Source organism: Hylobates moloch, unplaced genomic scaffold (genome assembly GCF_009828535.3).
Source record: "Hylobates moloch isolate HMO894 unplaced genomic scaffold, HMol_V3 SCAFFOLD_2, whole genome shotgun sequence".
In the NCBI taxonomy this organism is placed as follows: Eukaryota; Metazoa; Chordata; class Mammalia; order Primates; family Hylobatidae; genus Hylobates; species Hylobates moloch.
In genome coordinates this window covers 90,899,869-90,912,609 of record NW_026652277.1, presented here as the reverse complement: position 1 = coordinate 90,912,609, position 12,741 = coordinate 90,899,869, and the positions used below count along the sequence as shown (strand labels likewise).

The 12,741-nt window shown below is 41.4% G+C and overlaps 1 protein-coding gene and 1 pseudogene across 3 annotated transcripts in view; both read left to right on the top strand.

Moving 5' to 3' along the window:
• Positions 1-12,741, top strand: part of KCNQ5 (potassium voltage-gated channel subfamily Q member 5) — a 597,308-nt gene that overhangs the window by 362,737 nt on the left and 221,830 nt on the right. The window lies entirely within an intron of this gene.
• Positions 8,171-9,714, top strand: LOC116468963 (lysine-rich nucleolar protein 1-like; annotated as a pseudogene).

Below are 12,741 nucleotides of genomic sequence, written 5' to 3'. Positions count from 1 at the left end.
GCTCTCATGGAGGATACATCTTAGTGGAGGATACCAAAATAAACAGAGTTGTAATTCCAAATAGTGCTGTTTGCTCAGGAAAATATAACAGAGTTAACAAGAATATCGAATATCAAATAAATGCTCTCCTGTTGCACACAGTGAATATATAACAGTCGAAAAGGCTGTTTTTGTTTCCAGTTTTGAATTCATTATTCCTGAACAATATATACTGGTTTTTTATCGCAGTTGTTTTTCCTGGAAAAAAACAAAGAAACAGCTTGCAAAAGCAAGAACCTGACTGTGATAGATTTCTAAATTGTAGATCTTATTCCATTCAGCGAAATCATTCCCAGCCATTCCATTCAGCCATGAACTGCATGTCCCATCTACTATGATGAAAAACATCCTTTTCAACTGCTATCAAAAAGTAGAGGCTTTTTATTTATTTTGAAAGGCCAATATCTATTTGGTTCTTTCCACACTGAATGAGTATCTTCAAGAAACTCAGACTTCTGATAGGGACTCAGTGATGAGGCAACAATTAAGAAGAATCTGGACTTTCCCATTCCAAAGCCTCTTCTCAAGGCAGTTGTGATCCTTTTAAAAAACACAGACTGAAGTGGAAAGAATAAGTACATAGATAAAGAAACACAGAAGTTAGGAACACAATTTTTTTATTATTATACTTTAAGTTCTAGGGTATGTGTGTACAATGTGCAGGTTTGTTACATATGTATACATGTGCCATGTTGGTTTGCTGCACCCATTAGCTCATCATTTACATTAGGTATTTCTCCTAATGCTATCCCTCCCCCATCCCCTGACCCCACAACAGGCCCCAGTGTGTGATGTTCCCCACTCTGTGTCCAAGTGTTCTCATTGTTCAGTTCCCGCCTATGAGTGAGAACATGCAGTGTTTGGTTTTCTGTCCTTGTGATAGTTTGCTCAGAATGATGGTTTCCAGCTTCATCCAGGTCCCTACAAAGGATAGGAACTCATCCTTTTTTGTGGCAGCATAGTATTCCATGGTGTATATGTGCCACATTTTCTTAATCCAGTCTATCACTGATGAACATTTGGGTTGGTTCCAAGTCTTTGCTATTGTGAATAGTGCCGCAGTAAACATACGTGTGCATGTGTCTTTATAGTAGCATGATTTGTAATCCTTTGGGTATATACCCAGTAATGGGAATGCTGGGTGAAATGGTATTTCTAGTTCTAGATCCTTCTGGAATCGCCACACTGTCTTCCACAATGGTTGAACTAGTTTACTCCCACCAACAGTGTAAAAGCATTCCTATTTTTCCACATCCTCTCCAGCATCTGTTCTTTTCTGACTTTTTAATGATCTCCATTCTATCTCATTGTATCTCATTGTGGTTTTCGTTTGCATTTCTCTGATTACCAGTGATGATGAGCATTTTTTCATGTGTCTTTTGGCTGCATAAATATCTTCTTTTGAGAAGTGTCTGTTCATAACCTTTGCCCACTTTTTGATGGGGTTGTTTGATTTTTTCTTGTAAATTTTTTTACGTTCTTTGTAGACTCTGGATATTAGCCCTTTGTTAGATGGGTAGATTGCAAAAATTTTCTCACATTCTGTAGGTTGCCTGTTCACTCTGATGGTAGTTTCTTTTGCCATGCAGAAGCTCTTAGTTTAAGTGGATCCCATTTGTCAATTTTGCCTTTTGTTGCCATTGCTTTTGATGTTTTAGTCATGAAGTCCTTGCCCATGCCTATGTCCTGAATGGTATTGCCTAGGTTTTCTTTTAGGGTTTTTATGGTTTTAGGTCTAACATTTAAGTCTTTGATCCATCTTGAATTAATTTTTGTATAAGGTGTAAGGAAGGGATCCAGTTTCAGCTTTCTACATATGGCTAGCCAGTTTTCCTGGCACCGTTTATTAAATAGAGAATTTTTTCCCCATTTCTTGTTTTTGTCAAGTTTGCCAAAGATCAGATGGTTGTAGATGAGTGATGTTTTTTCTGAGGCCTCTGTTCTGTTCCATTGGTCTATATCTCTGTTTTGGTACCAGTACTGTGCTGTTTTGGTTACTGTAGCCTTGTAGTATAGTTTCAAGTCAGGTAGCATCATGCCTCCAGCTTTATTCTTTTTGCTTAGGATTGACATGGCAATGTGGGCTCTTTTTTTGGTTTCATATGAACTTTAAAGTAGTTTTTTCCAATTCTCTGAAGAAAGTCACTGGTAGCTTGATGGGGATGGCATTGAATCTATAAATTACCTTGGGCAGTATGGCCATTTTCACGATATTGATTCTTCCTATCCATGAGCATGGAATGTTCTTCCATTTGTTTGTGTCCTCTTTTAGTTCATTGAGCAGTGGTTTGTACTTCTCCTTGAAAAGGTCTTTCATATCCTTGTGAGTTGGATTCCTAGGTATTTCATTCTCTTTGTAGCAATTTTGAATGGGAGTTCACTCATGATTTGGCTCTGTTTGTCTATTATTGTTGTATAGGAATGCTTGTGATTTTTGCACATGGATTTTTGTATCCTGAGACTTTGCTGAAGTTGCTTATTAGCTTAAGGAGATTTTGGGCTGAGACAACGGGGTTTTCTAAATATACAATCATGTCATCTGCAAACAGGGACAATTGGACTTCCTCTTTTCCTAATTGAATACCCTTTATTTCTTTCTCTTTCCTGATTGCCCTGGCCAGAAATTCCAACACTATGTTGAATAGGAGTGGTGAGAGAGGGCATCCCTGTCTTGTGCCAGCTTTCAAAGGGAATGCTTCCAGTTTTTGCCCATTCAGTATGATATTGGTTGTGGGTTTGTCATAAATAGCTCTTATTATTTTGAGATACGTTCCATCAATACCTAGTTTATTGAGAGAGCTGTTGAATTTTGTCAAAGGCCTTTTCTGCATCTGTTGAGATAATCAAGTGGTTTTTGTCTTTGGTTCTGTTTATGTGATGGATTATGTTTATTGATTTGCATATGTTGGACCAGCCTTGCATCCCAGGGATGAAGCCAACTTGATCTTGGTGGATAAGCTTTTTGATGTGCTGCTGGATTTGGTTTGCCAGTATTTTATTGAGGATTTTCACATCGATGTTCATCAGGGATATTTGTCTAAAATTCTCTTTTTTGTTGTGTCTCTGCCAGGCTTTGGTATCAGGATGATGCTGGCCTCATAAAATGAGTTAGGAAGGATTCCCTCTTCTTCTATTGATTGGAATCGTTTCAGAAGAAATGGTACCAGCTCCTCTTTGTACCGCTGGTAGAATTCAGCTGTGAATCCTTCTGGTCCTGGACTTTTTTTGGTTGGTAGGCTATTAACTATTGCCTCAATTTCAGAGCCTGTTATTGGTCTGTTCAGGGAATCAACTTCTTCCTGGTTTAGTCTTGGGAGGGCATATATGTATAGAAATTTATCTATTTCTTCTAGATTTTTTAGTTTATTTGCAGAGAGGTGTTTATAGTATTCTCTGATGGTAGTTTGTATTTCTGTGGGATTGGTGGTGATATCCCCTTTATCATTTTTTATTGCATCTATTTGATTCTTCTCTCTTCTCTTCTTTATTAATCTTGCTAGTGGTCTATCAATTTTGTTGATCTTTTCAAAAAACCAGCTCCTGGATTCATTGATTTTTTGAAGGGTTTTTTGTGTCTCTATCTCCTTCAGTTCTGCTCTGATCTTAGTTATTCCTTGCCTTCTGCTAGCTTTTGAATGTGTTTGCTCTTGCTTCTCTACTTCTTTTAATTGTGATGTTAAGGTGTTGATTTTAGATCTTTCCTGCTTTCTCTTATGGGCATTTAGTGCTATAAGTTTCCCTCTACACACTGCTTTAAATGTGTCCCAGAGATTCTGGTTGTGTCTTTCTTCTCATTGCTTTCAAAGAACATCTTTATTTCTGCCTTCATTTCATTATTTACCCAGTAGTCATTCAGGAGCAGGTTGTTCAGTTTCCACACAGTTGTGCAATTTTGAGTGAGTTTCTTAATCCTGAGTTCTAATTTGATTGCACTGTGGTCTGAGAGACAGTTTGTTGTGATTTCTGTTCTTTTACATTTGCTGAGGAGTGCTTTACTTCCAACTATGTGGTCAATTTTGGAATAAGTGCGATGTGGTGCTAAGAAGAATGTATATTCTGTTGATTTGGGGTGGAGAGTTCTGTAGATATCTGTTAGGTCTGCTTGGTGCAGAGCTGAGTTGAAGTCCTGTATATTATTGTTAATCTTCTGTCTTGTTGATCTGTCTAATATTGACAGTGGGATGTTAAAGTCTCCCATTATTATTGTGTGGGAGTCTAAGTCTCTTTGTAAGTCTCTAAGGACTTGCTTTATGAATCTGGGTGCTCCTGTATTGGGTGCATATATATTTAGGATAGTTAGCTCTTCTTGTTGAATTGATCCCTTTACCATTATGTAATGGCCTTCTTTGTCTTCGTCTCTTTTGATCTTTGTTGGTTTAAAGTCTGTTTTGTCAGAGACTAGGATTGCAACCCCTGCTTTTTTTTTTTTTTGCTTTCCATTTGCTTGGTAGATCTTCCTCCATCTCTTTATTTTGAGCCAATGTGTGTCTCTGCACGTGAGATGGGTCTCCTGAATGCAGCACACTGATGGGTCTTGACTCTTTATCCAATTTGCCAGTCTGTGTCTTTTAATTGGGGCATTTATCCCATTTACATTTAAGGTTAATATTGTTATGTGTGAATTTGATCCTGTCATTATGATGTTAGCTGGTTATTTTGTCCATTAGTTGATGTAGTTTCTTCCTAGCATCAGTGGTCTTTACAATTTGACATGTTTTTGCAGTGGCTGGTACCGGTTGTTCCTTTCCATGTTTAGTGCTTCCTTCAGGAGCTCTTGTAAGGCAGGCCTGGTGGTAACAAAATCTCTCAGCATTTGCTTGTCTGTAAAGGATTTTATTTCTCCTTCACTTATGAAGCTTGGTTTGGCTGGATATGAAATTCTGGGTTGAAAATTCTTTTCTTTAAGAGTGTTGAATATTTGCCCCCACTCTCTTCTGGCTTGTTGAGTTTCTGCCGAGAGATCCGCTGTTAGTCTGATGGGCTTCCCTTTGTGGGTAACCCGACCTTTCTCTCTGGCTGCCCTTAATATTTCTTCCTTCATTTCAAACCTTGGTGAATCTGACAATTATGTGTCTTGGGGTTGTCCTTCTCAAGGAATATCTTCATGGTGTTCTCTGTATTTCCTGAGTTTGAATGTTGGCCTGCCTTACTAGGTTGGGGAAGTTCTCCTGGATAATATCCTGAAGAGTGTTTTCCAACTTGGTTCCATTCTCCCTGTTACTTTCAGGTACACCAATCAAATGTAGACTTTGTCTTTTCACATAGTCTCACATTTCTTGAGGCTTTGTTCACTTCTTTTTACTCTTTTTTCTCTTAACTTCTCTTCTCACTTCATTTCATTAATTTGATCTTCCATCACTGATACCCTTTCTTCCACTTGATTGAATAGGCTGTTGAAGCTTGTGCATGCATCACATAGTTCTCGTGCCAGTTTTCAGCTCCATCAGGTCATTTAAGGTCTTCTCTACATTGTCTATTCTAGTTAGCCATTCGTCTAATCTTTTTTCAAGGTTTTTAGCTTCCTTGTGATGGGCTCGAACATCCTCCTTTAGCTCAGAGAAGTTTGTTATTACCAACCTTCTGAAGCCTACTTCTGCCAACTCGTCAAAGTCATTCTCTGTCCAGTTTTGTTCCATTGCTGGTGAGGAGCTGCAATCCTTTGGAGGAGAAGAGGCGCTCTGCTTTTTAGAATTTTCAGCTTTTCTGCTCTGGTTTCTCCCCATCTTCGTGGTTTTATCTACCTTTGGTCTTTGACGATGGTGATCTACAGATGGGGTTTTGGTGTGGATGTCCTTTATGTGGATGTTGATGCTATTCCTTTCTGTTTGTTAATTCTCCTTCTAACAGTCAGGTCCCTCAGCTGCAGATCTATTGGAGTTTGCTGGCGGTCCACTCCAGACGCTGTTTTCCTGGGTATCACCAGTGGAGGCTGCAGAACAGCAAATATTGCAGAATAGCAAATATTGCTGCCTGACCCTTCCTCTGGAAGCTTTGTCCCAGAGGGGCATCTGGCTGTATGAGGTGTCAGTCTGCCCCTACTGGGAGGTGTCTCCCAGTTAGGCTACATGGGGGTCAGGGACCCACTTGAGGCAGTGTGTCCATTCTCAGATCTCGAACACTGTGCTGGGAGAACCACTGCTCTCTTCAGAGCTGTCAGACAGGGATGTTTAAGTCTGCAGTGGTTTCTGCTGCCTTTTGTTCAGCTATGCCCTGCCCCAGAGGTGGAGTCTACAGAGGCAGGCAGGCTTTGTTGAGCTGCGGTGGGCTCCACCCAGTTTGAGCTTCCAGGCTGCTTTGTTTACCTACTCAAGCCTCAGCAATGGTGGATGCCCCTCCCGCAGCCAGGCTGCCGCCTCACAGTTTGATCTTGGACTGCTTTGCTAGCAGTGAGCAAGGTTCCGTGGGCGTGGGACCCATCAAGCCAGGCACGGGATATACGCTCCTTGTTTGCTGTTTGCTAAGACCATTGGAAAAGCCCAGTATTTGGGTGGCAGTGTCCCGATTTTCCAGGTACAGTCTGTCACGGCTTCCCTTGGCTAGGAAACAGAAATCCCCCCCACCCCTTGTGCTTCCTGGGTGAGGCAATACCTCACCCTGCTTCAGCTCGCCCTCCATGGGCTGCACCCACTGTCCACCTGGTCCCAATGAGATGAACCAGGTACCTCAGTTGAAAATGCAGAAATCACCCGTCTTCTGTGTCGATCACGCTGAGAGCTGCAGACCAGAGCTGTTGCTATTCGGCCATCTTGGAACCAATCCCAACAACTTTTTTTAATAACAGTAAAAACAAGAAATTTGAAGCCCTGGAGAGGGCCTATAAGAAAAGCAAGAGGTCAGGCACAGTGGCTCACACCTGTAATCCCAGCACTTTGTGAGGCCAATGCAGGAAGATCACATGAGATCAGTAGTTAGATGAGCCTGGGCAACACAGTGAGATTCTGTTGCTACAAAAATTTTTGTCTAAATTAACCGGGCATAGTGGCATGTGCTGGTAGTCCTAGATACTTGGGAGGCTGAAGCAGGAGGATTGCGTGAGCCCAGATGTTCAAGGCTGCAGTGAGCTATGATCTGGCCACTGTACACCAGTGTGGGTGACAGAGCAATATGTTGTGACACATGCACCAAAAAGAAGAGAAGCAAGAAGGAACATAGGAAGAAATCAATCTTGTTCACCCAGAAATTCTCCAAAGAACTCAGATTTTTTATTCTGTGTTTTTAAATATTGAGAAAATGGAAGGCATGTAACTAATAGCATATTTTTAACAATTTAAAAAACCACAGTCATCAAGAGTAATTTCAGATGAGCTGAAAGCCAGATAAACCACAACATTCCCCTGTCCCCAAAAAGGACTTTTTTAAGTTACAGGAATAGAGAAGAAATAATCCTACTTGTTGGTGGTCAGTATTGTTACAGTAACACCAAGAGATCAGAGCTATGAAAATCCTAACCTCTTCCTAATTTTCCATCAAAAAGCCAGATTTTCCACCATAGAATGCAAATGAAAACCACAATGATATTTCATCTCACACTAGTCAGAATGGCTAGTATTAAAAAGTCAAAAAACAACAGATGCTAGCGAGGCTGTGAAGAAAAGGGACCACTTATATACTGTTAGTGGGAAGGTAAATTAGTTCAACTACTGTGGAAAGCAGTTTAGAGATTTCTTAAAGAACTTAAAACAGAAAACTACCATTTGACCCAGCAATACCATTACTGGCTATATACCCAAAGGAAAATAGATCATTACACCAAAAAGACACATGTACTCTTATGTTCATTGCTGCACTATTCACAACAGCAAAAATATGGAGTCAACTAGCTGCCCATCAATGGTGGATCAGATAAAGAAAATGTGGAGGCCAGGTATGGTGGCTCATGCCTGTAATCCCAGCACTTTGGGAGGCCAAGGCAGGCGAATCATGAGGTCAGGAGTTCGAGACCAGCCCAGCCAACATGGTGAAACCCCGTCTCTCCTAAAAATACAAAAAATTAGCTGGGCCTTACGGTGGGCACCTGTAATCCTAGCTACTCGGGAGGCTGAGGCAGGAGAATCGCTTGAACCCGGCAGGCAGAAGTTGCAGTGAGCCGAGATCACACCATTGCACTACAGCCTGGGTGACAGTGTGAGACTCCATCTCAAAAGAAAAAAAAAAAAGAAAGAAAGAAAATGTGAAACATATACACCATGGAATACTACACAGCCATAAAAAAGAATGAAATTGGGGTCACAGTGGAGCAGGCTCTCATGTGGAGGTGGGGAAGTTTGGCCCATCGGAATGATCACCAAGACACACAAAGCAGACGTGGGCCCTGGCCTCCCAGAGAAGAAAAAGAAGAAGAAAGTGGTCAAAGAACCAGAGACTCAATACTCAATTTTAAACAATGATGATTATTTTGCCAATGTTTCTCCTATAAGAGCCACATCCCCCTCTAAGAGTGTGGTCCATGGGAAGGCACCTGAGATGCCTCTAGTGAAGAAAATAAGAAAAAGAAGGGTGTCAGCACCCTTTGCGAGGAGCACGTAGAACCTGACACCACACCGCATGCCAGACGGCCAGAGAAGTCATCCAGCCCCAGGAAGCAGGTGCTTGGCCATTTGGAGTTTCTCTGTGGGGAGAAGAAAAAGAAGAAGTCACCTCCAGCCATGTCCCATGCCTCTGGGGTGAAAACCTCCCCAGACCCCAGACAGGGTGAAGAGGAAACCAGAGTTGGCAAGAAGCTCAAAAAACACAAGAAGGAAACAAAGGGGGTCCAGGACCCCACAGCCCTCTCAGTCCAGAACCGTTGGTTCTGCGAGGCTGGGGATGCTGCGGACACTTGCTCAGTGGGGAAGAAGGGTGAGGAACAGGCAGCCTTGGGGCAGATAACGGAAGCAGAAGAGCCCCAGGGAGCACAGTGGGAAGGTGAAGAAGAAGACGAAAAAAAAAAAAATCCACCAGGAGGGAGACGCCCTCCCAGGCCACTCCAAGCCCTCCAGGTCCATGGAGAGCAGCCCTAGGAAAGGAAGGAAAAGGAAGCCTAAGTTCAGGCTCCGGAATACATCCATCCCCAAAGGAGATGGCCCTAAAGCCCCCGCGAAGAAAAAGATGAAGTCCAAGAAGGTAGTGCAGCCAATCATTGAGGAGCTGGCTCTGAAAAGGAAGAAAAAGAGCAAGAGGCAAGAGAGTGGGGCAGCAAGAGACCCTTGGAAGGAGGAAACAGACACGGACTTAGAGGTGGTGTTGGAAAAGAAAGGCAACACGGACGAGGCGCACATAGACCAGGTGAGGCGAAAGGCCTTACAAGGAGAGATGGATCGAGAGTTAGGCAAAACGAAAGCTTCTGAAACCAGGAAGTGGACGGGAACCTAGTTTGGCCAGTGGGATACTGCTGGTTTTGAGAACGAGGAACAGAAACTGAAGTTTTTCGAACTTACAGGTGGCTTCAAAAACCTGTCCCCTTCATTCAGCCGCCACTCCCTCCACGCCCCCCAGCACGGTTGCAAGGTCCAACATAGCCCTCAACAAGAAGGCGGCCGACAGCCTGCAGCAGAACCTGCAGCAGGACTGTGACCGGGCCATGAGCTGGAAGTACAGCCGCGGAGCCGGTCTCTGCTTCTCCACCGCCCCCAACAAGATCTTTTATATTCATAGGAACGCTTCCAAGTTAGTCAAGCTGGAAGATTAAACTCTAGAGTTTTGTTCCCTCAAAACTGCCACAATTGCTTTGATTATCCCATTTATGCTGGAGATTACAAGTTTGTTTGTGAAAAATCAGATCTTGGTGATGACCTTGAGCAGTAGGATATAAATAACTCCCATAAACTTAGCGTTCCAATAATGGAACACTAGGCATAAATGGGTTATTCAGTTGTGCTGATGAAAGCCATCTGACAGTTGGCTCACACTGAAAACCTGTGGAGACTAGGGACAAGGACAAGGACAACTATCCTGATGGGCTTAGATGAACTGGGGAGAGGCAGCTCATGTTTGGGGAGCCAGGAGAACAAGTGAGTGGCTAAAACCTCCTGTGTTCTGTGTTAAACATTCCGTCCCTGTTTGAGACATCAGTGTGTACAGATGACCTTCGTTGAGTGTTTAGCAGGTGCTAGGCACATACAGTGTTTTCCTTAATGTATTTAATCTTCATAATTATGAAATGGGTGCTATTATTATCCGCATCTTATAGATGAGACCACGGAGGTTCAGGGATAAAGTAATAAAATGCCCTGGGATCACCCAACCACTAAAAACAAACAAACAAAAGAATGAAATCATGTCCTTTGTCCCAACATGGATGGAACTGGAGGCAAAAGTCCTAAGCAAATTAGTACAGGAACAAAAAAACAAATACCAGATGTTCTCCCTTATAAGTGGATGCTAAATGTTAAGTACCCACGGTCGTAAACATGGGAACAATAGACACTGCGGACTACTGGGGGGGGAGAAGGAGAGGGGCATGGGTCAAAAAACTACCTACTGGGTACTGTGATGACTACCAGAGTGTAATACCCATGTAACAAATCTGTACATGTACCCCCTCTACCTAAAATAAAACTTGGGGGGGAAAAGCATGATTTTCTTTTTTTAAACTAAAAGGGATTTTTAAAAATATGATTAAGAAACAGTGAAAATATGAGATGGGAAAATTGTTGGCTATTAATGAGTTCATATTTTTGCACCTAGATTTGTATCATAAGGCATCAAAGTATTTGAAGATGAAACCGAAGAACTTTCATTAATAATTTCTCATAATAGTTTAGCTTTTATTTATGTTCAGGGGTATGATAAATTTTAATAAATCTTGAAAAAATGTGATGAATGCCAAATGACCAGAGAGAGAAAAAATATCCTGAGTGTCAAAAAGGAGTAAAATAGGAGGCCCTGGGCTTTGTATATTGATAAGCTCAATAACAATTCCTAGAAATATTCTAGATAGAATATTAAGCAAATGATTTATAATAAATGTGAGGGCCAGGCACAGTGGCTCATGCCTGTAATCCCAGCACTTTGGAAGGCCAAGGCGAGTGGATCACTTCAGGTCAGGAGTTCAAGACCAGCCTGACCAACATGGTGAAGGCCCATCTCTACAAAAAATGCAAAATTAGCCAGGCATGGTGGTGCACGCCTGGAGTCCCAGCTACTCGGGAGGCTGAGGCAGGAGAATCGCTTGAACCCGGGAGGTGGAGTTTGCAGTGAGCTGAGATTGCGCCGTTGCGCTCCAGCCTAGGCAACAAGAGTGAAACTCTGTCTCAAAAAAAAAAAAAAAAAGGGAAAGAACAACTATCATTACTAGAAAATAACATAAGTTCATCAAGAGTAAAAAAATTACATTAAATAATGCTTAATAATGCTTATTTCTTATTTTGATAGGTTAACCAGATTGCTACATCAGGGAAATAGAGTAGATAAAATGTCTTGATTTCAGCAAAGCACTGATAAGTGCTTTATAATATCTTTGAGGGAAAGAAAGAGAAATTCAGGTAGGATGATAGTAGTCTTGGGAGAAGAGGTAACTGATAGGGGGGCTCCAAAGTCAAGACATGGTGTTTGTAAAGAAATCCGAAAGATAAGGGTAGGACATTAGGAGGTTCTTGTTTAGGGAGTGGGTAGTTCATGCTAGGAATAAATGAGTGAAGATTACCATAGTAATATGTAAATGTAACAAATATAAAGACTTTCCAGAAATTCAAGTGAGCAAGATCTATTCATTTTCATTTAAGTTCAATTTGAATCAATGGTGTCATTTAGTTCTTTAAAAAGAATGCAACTTTAGATTGCATACTCCCATTTCAAAGAAAGAGTAGTAATAGACAAAAACGTATCTTTACAGCTTCTGTTATTTGGTCAAATATATCCTGAATACCTTGTAATGTGCAGAAAACATCTGTGGCTGCTTACATAGTATATGTAGTATAAGTGGATAAAAATAAGCAAAGGTTTGTCTTCCCATTTAACTGAAAGCCCTGGTTAGGACACAGACTATGCCTGAGTTCCCAGTTCCTGGTACAATGTCTGTAAATATTTGTGATGGATATAATACAGCAAAAGTAAGATAATGATAGAACAGTGCAAAGAAATTGGGAATGAAGTTAATCCATAAAAATGTGTGCCAGAAGGATCTGGGACACTATTACTATTTGTAATGTGGGTCCCAAATTCACCTTTGAGCCTCTTGGCAGCCAAGGCAAGGAAACAAATATGTTAAAAGATCACAGTCTCCGAAACCTAAAACTTCATCCCTTTTGCCAGAAGCAACGTGTTAATAGATTTTTCTTGCAATAAAATCCTGAGAGAAATTTCTCACGGGATGCCTCATTGAGCAAATACAATTTAAAATATGGAGAAATTCTTAAAATACAGTAATCTGGTTAAATGCTTTTTACTCCTTCTTAAGGAAATAGCAGAAAATCCAATACAGTTTAGTTAAAGTAATTCCTTTAGGGACCAAAGAAGTAGGGTCCAAGTACACAGATTGCCAGTGGTCAGCTTTGCTCCAGGCCCTGTGCTGTGGTAGGAAAAGTACAACAAATTAAGTGATTGCATATCCTTGAGACAGTCTTTTTTGAAACCAAACTTTTGCTGTAGCCGGGCAGTATCAAGTTTGAATCTGTATTCCCCAGCAAGAATGGACAATGCAGATATTTACTGTTGGTGATTAAATGCCAATTCTTTCGCTTACACCGAAGAATGAGAATGAGTCTGAGTCCTACTTTGAGGGAT